Genomic DNA, 8,968 nt, shown 5'->3' on the forward strand with positions numbered 1-8,968 from the left:
CTGACAAGCTTGATACTGTTTGAGCTCCAGTAACCGGGGTGCGCAAAATTCAGAATTGGCTCCCTTTTATCAAATGAGTTGGGTTTTGAACCGAATTGGATACAACACACAAGAAGTAACTCTGGAGTTTGTGGAGTTCAAATTGGAATGACAGGAAGAGGAATTTACTAAATTCAAGGAAATGAAGGGTTCTTCCACCCTGGTCGACAAAGGTTAATTCTTTCTTTCTTTCTTTCTTTCTTTCTTTCTATTTTGAATTCCAATTCTACATTCTGTTTGCTATTCCCTTCATTCAAATTCAGGAATTTATTCGGAAATTAGAAGGCAACCCTGACAGGAACGAGCAATAGCACGCAACGTATACATTACCATATTATATTCCCACATGCTGTGCATTGTGTCTAAAAAAAACCCACCTTATTGATCAAATGACATTTAAAGGATCAAACTCTGATCACCATTTCTGTTTTACTCAGACATGACTGATGCCGTCCACCGCAAAACCCCTTCCTTATGGCATCAACTGAGGACAACAAATCCTGAAAAGCCCCAAATGACCACTTATCAAATACACTCGAGATGAGTTCACTAAATAAGGAATGGATCCAAGCCTCTCTTCTATACACAACCAAATATTATGTCTAATAAGACTCTGACATTCGTAATAAGTGGTTCCGCTCGGTTTATCCCACTGAGTGAGGTGAAATCGAAGGAGGAGCATAAACACAGAGTTAACTGATGTCTGGTGACTCAGCCACACGCCAGCACTGACATACTGAGGGAGAAAACAAGACGTAGGAGAGAAAGAGAGAGACGGGGTGGGAAAGATGGATAATATAGAGAGGGGGTGGCGAATGAGTTAGACCGCCGAAGGATCGCATTAAATAATGCTTTGCTCCTCTTAGATTGTGGCATGCTGTTCATTTACTGCTATGATAATATTGTTGGTTTATGTTGTAAGATGTTTTGGATAAAAGGGCCATGTAAATGTACGACATACAATCACTTCAGCTCATCAATAAGTTGTTTAATATAACTCATCAATTTACAGTAATATACTCACTGTCTTTTTACGTCACATCTTAGGACAGTCGCAATCGAGTCCTGTGCCAGTGTCAGATACTGAGGCCTCGAGCAAAACCATAAGGTCCTCCACCTAAAAGTACAATTCAGAAACTTTAAAGCTCAATTAACAAACTTACATCATGAATAATTAATGCAGGTTCACTAAAATACAACCTAACCTCCCATTTAGTTGTTTGCTAGCTAAGCGTATGTACTGTTAATGTATTTCCAGTGCATTTTTACAAACATCTTCTTTGTTAATCAACAGTATGCAATCTATATATATATATATATATATATATATATATATATATATATATATATATATATATATATATATATATATATATATATATATATATATATATATATTGTGTATTCCTGCAATAGCATCTTCTACATTTGTCCACAAGATCCACTGAAGAGACACAAAAGCCTTTTGAACGTGTGCCAGTGACAATTTAACGATAACAAATTGAATGTGTGCCAAAGTGACAATGACATTTAAAGATTTATTTCTTTGGGTGGACATGTATTTTTAGGATTACTAAATGCTGCTTCACAGCTCCTTTCACACAAGTATTGCTTTTCCAAAGAAGGCTTGATGATATTCCTAGGAAGCTAGAGATGAATGTTATTACTGGACTTACAGGGTAATGTTTCTGTAAACCTGAGAATTCGTGCTCCGACATTTCAATGATCCTAAATAGCTCACACGGAACCTTTTCCCTCCTGACATCACTATTTCTTCTGTTCATTATTATTCCTTCCTTTCTCAAAGCATTGTACAATGAGGAAGACCCCCGGGGGCTGCGCTGAATGAAGACTCGTGTGAATGAGTAAGCAGCTGGAAAAACTGCAGGGAGAAAAAAAGATTTTATTGACATGGTTTGTGCAAGAAATGAGCCCTTTAAAGCTGTTGGAGAAGCAAATGTAACGCAGGCCGAATGTTTTAAAGTCAAGAGCAGATAAGCCCTTCACACTGCAATATGCCACATGGGTTCAAGAGCTGAATCTGATGCATTTGTAATACTTTTGGCAAATAAGCTTCAAATAATATTCTTCACAGAAGGCAGCCAAGCTGTCAAATGGGAACAAATTCTGTCATTGTGTATTCGTCCACATGGCGTTTCAAATCTGCATGATATCTGGATGAATGTCTAAGCTGATCTTTTCCATTCAACAAAGTCATGAAGCAAAAAGGCACACCAATAAAAGTCCATAGTGATGGACAGAAGTATTTTAAGTAAGTGTTGAATTATTTTGTATAATAATTGTAATAAATTACAATTATATTTTCTGTATCACTACAAAAATACTTCAAGTCCAGTGCATGTGACTTGTAGGTGAAAGTCACATCTAAATGAACCACTACTTTCACTACTTTTTAGAAAAGACATGTGGCAACATCATTGGTCTTCGCTTATTTCATGAGCAATCGTCAGTGACGTCATTCTCTTTCATTGTATGAGGAAAAAAAGCAGGAGGTTCTCCGCCCGCCTGACATTTCCTTTTGTGTTTCATGGAAGAATGGAAGATGGTGAGTAAATGTTAACAGTTTGAGTGAACTTAAAGGGAAAGTTCACCTAATTTTTTTAACTCTGTCATCACCCTCAAGTTGTTCCAAACCTTTATGAATTTCTTTCTTCTGCTGAACACAAAAGAAGATATTTCTATGAAGAAATATGTCAGTAACCAAACAGTTGATGGACCCCGTTGACTTCCATAGAATTTTAATTTTTTTCATCTGATGGAAGTCAATTGTTATTCTTCAAAATATCTTCTTTTGTCTTCAGCAGAAGAAAGAAAGAAACTTTAAATAAAATAAAATGTAAAAAAAAAAATCAACTTTTTTCAGCTACAACATTTTTCATTTTCATTTAGATTACCTTGATATACTAAAATAAATAAAACTGAAAATAAAAAAATTATAAAAACGATAGATATATTTAAAAAAACTAATAAAAATAACAAAAAACAACAAAATTACTAAAACTAACATTAAAGTGAAAGCAGAAAATATAAAACAAAAACTAATTCAAACTTGTAACAAAAATAAAACAGTATCTCAGTGATACTAACATAACACTGGCTACAATGAAGCGATGACTACCAATTGGTGATTGGCTCTTATTTTGAAGGCGGGACTTCCTTTACTAGAGATGCCATATTGCACATTGTAGTTTCTCCTGATTTAAAGTAAAACCAGTGCACCGTCTTAGTATATACAATCTTCAGGTGCGTCCCAATTTGCATACTATTCAGTGACACTTTGTTTAAAAAAATAGTGAGTAGTGTACACACTGAAAATGAAAATGGGTGTGCAATGTTGGATTAAAAAAATAACCTTATAAAGTTCATACTCTAGACGGTAGAGTACATAGTAAGTGCATAGAGTATAATGCGTAATTTGGGACACAACTTTTGATTGGACTCATTGATTCCTATATCGTTTCATGTTAGCACCAAAATAAGGCATAAAAACACACCTTGCGTACAATATTTGGTAACTTAAAAACTTCTGCAACCATCTTGGATTTATGTTCACAGAGATGCATTCTGGGAATGGTTTCTCTGTGAAGGATACATGAAAGCTGAGGCGCCATCTTAAAGTCGGCATGAAACAGAGGATGTGAGAGTCTTCTCTTCCCTATTGAGGCGTATATCTGAGTGAAACGGCCTCTCAAACAAGGGCAAATGTTGGGCGGGGCTTGGTTTTGTTGAAGGGAATTGATTGGATGGATGTGGTTTGCTATTGGTTGATCTCATGTGAGTGACAGTTTGCCCCGCCCTCACGCCAGTTAAACACATCATCAGAGAAAAGAAGAGATGTCGCTGCAAGAGAGAGTGGAAGTTATGAGGGCACGGATAAATAATTTATAATAAATACCGCAATATCCAATGAAAAAAAGAGACAAGGTGTCATGATGGCTTTAAAAGTGTCGTCACAAAGTCACAAAGTGAACGTGTCCTGGTTGAACTCATCTGTTGTTTTTCTCCTTTTTTGTCTTTCTTTTCCCCACGATGGAAGCATCAGTCCCTTGAACGCGTTCCCGTGTGAGTCAGTGACATCAGCGTGGAGTGGGCGTGGGCTGGAGGAGGACGCCCACCCGTGAACCCAGCGCCACCTGTCTCCCAGTCTGGAACAGCTTGAGCCTCCTGTCTGTGGGCCACCGTCCCCCAACGGGCCCCATGGAACCTCTCAAACACTCATTTTCACATGCTCAGCATGAATCTGACATAAATAAACCTATTTAGCACTCTAAAAATGAGGTTTAGGACTGTTTGTTGTGCATAAATGAATATCCCAAGCAAGAATACTTACCGCAGGCGATCCTCGTGGTGAGTTGCACGTATCATGACCGGAACGAGGCATGTTCGATTTATTAATCCTATGATCTATTGATCGTCTCAGTAGGTTGGCGGCGGTGCCCGTGACAGCTTTGTGCTCCTCGAGCTGTGTGAAAACCATGTGGGACTCTAAAAGTGAGATGAAATCAATGAGAAGTATACCTTCTTTGTTCTCCACTTCTGGTGACTAAGAGGTTTGAACAGTCAGAGATTAACTAACAATCATCCCAATCAATTACACAAACCACTGGCATGTTTTGACATTTAATCAACTTACCGGGTGGAAAAGTACTCGCTGTGACTAATGCACTGCATCTCTTCTGGCACCATTTCATAAATATATTGCTATTCTTTTGGAGAACTATGCTGCGTCCCAGTTCGCATAATATCCATTCTATGTATTATTCAAAATTAGACTTAGTAGTTGCTACCCAAATGACGCACTATTCACAGTAAAACAAAAAAAGAAGCTGCCTTAAAAAAGTACAATCAAGTTGGAAGTTTAAGTCATTTCACCTTCATCTTGTTTCTTATAAAAAAGTTGAAAATTACTTATTTTGATGAGTTAAAGTAATGTAAAAACATATGTTGTCATAACTTATTGATCTTTTTTTTTTAGTGTACACTATGTACTTATACACTACTTATGTACTCAACCATGTAATGTATGAATTTTATAAGGTTATTTTGTCATTCAAAATAACCGGTTTGAATCCAAAGTGTAGATCCATGCAACTGTAATGGCTAATACTGCCCACAACCCATTGCCCGTTGGACGAGGATTTGATTAGAACTACAAGCATGAATAAAAAGTGTTAAAAACTACAAACATGGCAGACGTGTGAGTCTGACGGTTGAGTAGAGAGGATGAAGGGGATTTAGTGATTAATTATCAGTATCTAATCTGACGAAAATATATTTATCAAATGTTATTTCATCTGCAGCAGCATTGTGAACTTTTGTAAAGATACGTTTAGGCATTAACTTTTAAATGCATCAGGTAACACTTTACAATTATTTATTCATTATTTAACATTAGTTAAGGCCCTTGCACACTGAGTCCGAAATTATCGCATGCGTTTTTTCGCTTTCGTGATTCGGTGGCTCTGGATTGTCAAAACCATTCAAAATGCTTGCTACGGATGCGAAAAACGCAGAAAATCGAACCTGATTAGTTTTTTTTTTAGGTTTTTTTTGACAATTTTTTAAATGAGATGGGTGCCATCTGGTGGATACACTGAGCATTTTTATCACGCAATAGCACATTTTTACCACTAGATGGATTTACAGCTTTCTGTAGAAAGGCTTGCGAATTCTAGTGATTTTTGCACATATTTGCCCATTTTTTTTCAGGTTGTTGATTTTAAAATATAATAACAGATTCACAAAGACTATTTTTGTTTGTTTGTTTTATACAAAAAATGTGTTTTCATATTTTTGACAATTTCCCATTCATTTCCTATGGGGGTCATTTTTGACCAAAGAGCAGAAGTGTGACGACCACTTGGCATGCTTGGATCATGACCTGAATATTTTTTGTGTGTTCACATACCTAATACCATAAAAGTCACCTAGTTTCGTAACATTCCGAAGAAGCTGTAATTTTTTAAAATTCTAAATAGATTTATGTAATCTGAATTTATTAGTGTGTATGTGTATAAAAGTGTGTTTGTGTGTGTGTGTGTGTGTGTGTGGATGTGTCTGTTTTGCACTCTTGATGTTTTATAGATTAACCCCTTCACTGTTGTGTGCTTTTTTTCTGGATCGTGGCTGATTTGTAGATTGTACGCACAAAAAAACTCTGTATTTTCACATTTTTGCCAATTTCCCATTCATTTCCTATGGCGGACCACTTGGTCCCGAAGACCTTGAGTGTGTCTATTTTTTTTTACAACCACTTAGACTATTCAAATCCTGTCACCAATTTTTTTGGGTGTACATATACCAAGTACCAACAAAGTCACCAAATTTCGGACCATTCCGATGAAGCTATGATTTTATACATTTTTTTTATTTAAACATTTTGGGACCATTTGGTCCGAAGAACACCAGAGGGTTAAATGTGTTAACTAACATAACAATGAGCAATACATTTGTTACAGTATTTATTAATCTTTGTTAATGTTAGTTAATAAAAATACAGCTGATCATTGTTTGTTCATGTACTTCACAGTGCATTAACTGTTAACATATCCAACCTTTTATTTTAACGTAACGTACTAATGACATAGGATTAGTAAATGTTGAAATTAACATTAACTAAGAATAATAAATGCTGAAGAAGTATTGTTTATTCTTAGTTCATGTTAACTAAGGTAGTTAACTTATGTTAACCAATGAACCTAACTTAACGAATCAATGTGCGACTACATTTCTCTCCGAAACGATAGGAAATTAAATTAAATTGAATGTTGAGGATTTGAACTGTTACAAGATGATTGACAGGGCAATTTAAACGGTGACAGGATGACGCAAGAAACTACGTGACAGACGCAGTAATGATGAAGTACGTCCCAAAGCATGCATACTCTTCTGCTGCACACTCAAAAATGTACTTTTCTTCACAGAAATAGTACATAATTTTAGGGCATAGTATAAGTAGGTGAACTGGGATGCATCACAAGTCACCACCACGGGTTTAAGAGGGCACTTGGCTTCATTTTATTTATTATATTTAACTTGATCCTTTGACTTTGTTCAGAAAGGCAGCAAAAATGTTATTTTATTGGCTGTATCGGACTTAGTTGGTACTCTGAAAAGCAAAACGAACAAAAATACTGAAATAAAATGCTGAAATACAATAAATGGAATGTGATTTTTACAAACATCTCAAAATAAAAGTCTCAAAATAAAATACTAGGTAACACTTTAGTCTAGGGTTCAATTTTACTATGGACAAGTTGCTTATTAGCATGCATATGACTAGGATATTGGCTGTTTATTAGTACTAATAAAGCACATTTTAATGCCTTATTCTACATGACCATATTCTACATCCCTTAATCCACCCAATACCTAAACTTAACAGCCTTACTAACTATTAATAAGCAGTGATTAGGTGTTTATTGAGGCAAAAGTTGTTGTTAGTTAGTAAATAGAGAGAACTGGACCCTAATCTAAAGTGTGACCACATACTACAATAAAATAAAAAAATACATGGAATCTGATTCTTACAGACATCTATATGTGCTTTGAGCTCACATTAAACATGTTTTTAAAAATACATTTCAGTCTTTTTTTCTTGTCATTTTGAGGCTTAATGTGATTCTGAGGTAATTCACAAAGAGCGGAAGTGGCATTCATTATGTTTTGAAACGTAAAATCAAATATGATCTTTAGGACTGACAAGATTTCAAACAAAATTGTCAAATATACTATTACTAATTACTATAACAACTACTAATTGGAAAACGTACTTGACTAGTGGACCTTTAAAGGAATAGACCTGGTACAATAGAAGGACACATCTACAATAACATTCACTCTTACAATGTGGACATCTATGTGTAAGAGACACTGCACCGATAAACATTAAAATACACAAAAATGCCACAAAATCTAAAATAAAAACAATCTGATTGTCTTACAAATGTCTATATCTGCTTCGAAGTCACATTTTGCAGATTTTTAGAAACATGTTTAAGTAGGTTTTTTTTGTCATTTAGGACATAGCATGATTCTAATGTTATACAATTAGAGCAGCAGTGGCATTCGTTACATTTTGAATGGTGAATGAGTAAATCATTTCTGACACATCATATAACAGCACCGCTGTGAGACGTCACGACGGACATGAACATAAGCAAAATTTGGGGGTTTTGCTCTCGTCTTTCCACAATAACAGCCGCTCTCATAGTCACTATGGCAACTGGTGTAGATACAGATATTGACCGCACTGTCTGAAGCAACAGAGGCAGTTTCTTTTATTACCTGCAAAATTACAGTCAGACCTACAGATCATATTTGATTGGTTGCATTGTGATTGAAGCCTTTGAACCAGTCAGTTAAAGGGACAGCACTGCTGTGTTACTTTCAACTTCGAATGTCTGAATTTCCTACTAAAAAAATGCAATGAAACAACACTTAAAGTCAAATGAAAAGAATTTTGAATGAATGCTGCAAAAGTGTTTTGTTTTTTCCATTAACTGTAATAAAAACTCTTCTAAAATATTCAATATGATCAACACACCGCCTGAAGGTAAGCATCAGAATCTTAGCAATGTTGCCAAGTCGGTGCTGTTCTTTTAACTGTTTATTTATCAATGAATACTGAAAAAAGTATCACAGGCTGCAAAAAATATTAAGCAGCACAACTGTCTCCAACATTATCAATATCAAATCATTATATCAGAATGATTTCTGAAGGATCACGTGACACTGAAGACTGGAGTAATGATGCTAAAAATTCAGCTTTGATCGCAGGAATAAATTACATTTTAAAGTATATTAAAATAGAAATGTTCACAATATTACTGTTATATATATATATATATATGATCAAATAAATGTTTCCAAAACAATGTTTCCATTACATAGACACAAATAAAAAAAA

This window comes from Scardinius erythrophthalmus, assembly GCF_964197995.2.
Source record: "Scardinius erythrophthalmus genome assembly, chromosome: 1".
NCBI classification, from domain to species: domain Eukaryota; kingdom Metazoa; phylum Chordata; class Actinopteri; order Cypriniformes; family Leuciscidae; genus Scardinius; species Scardinius erythrophthalmus.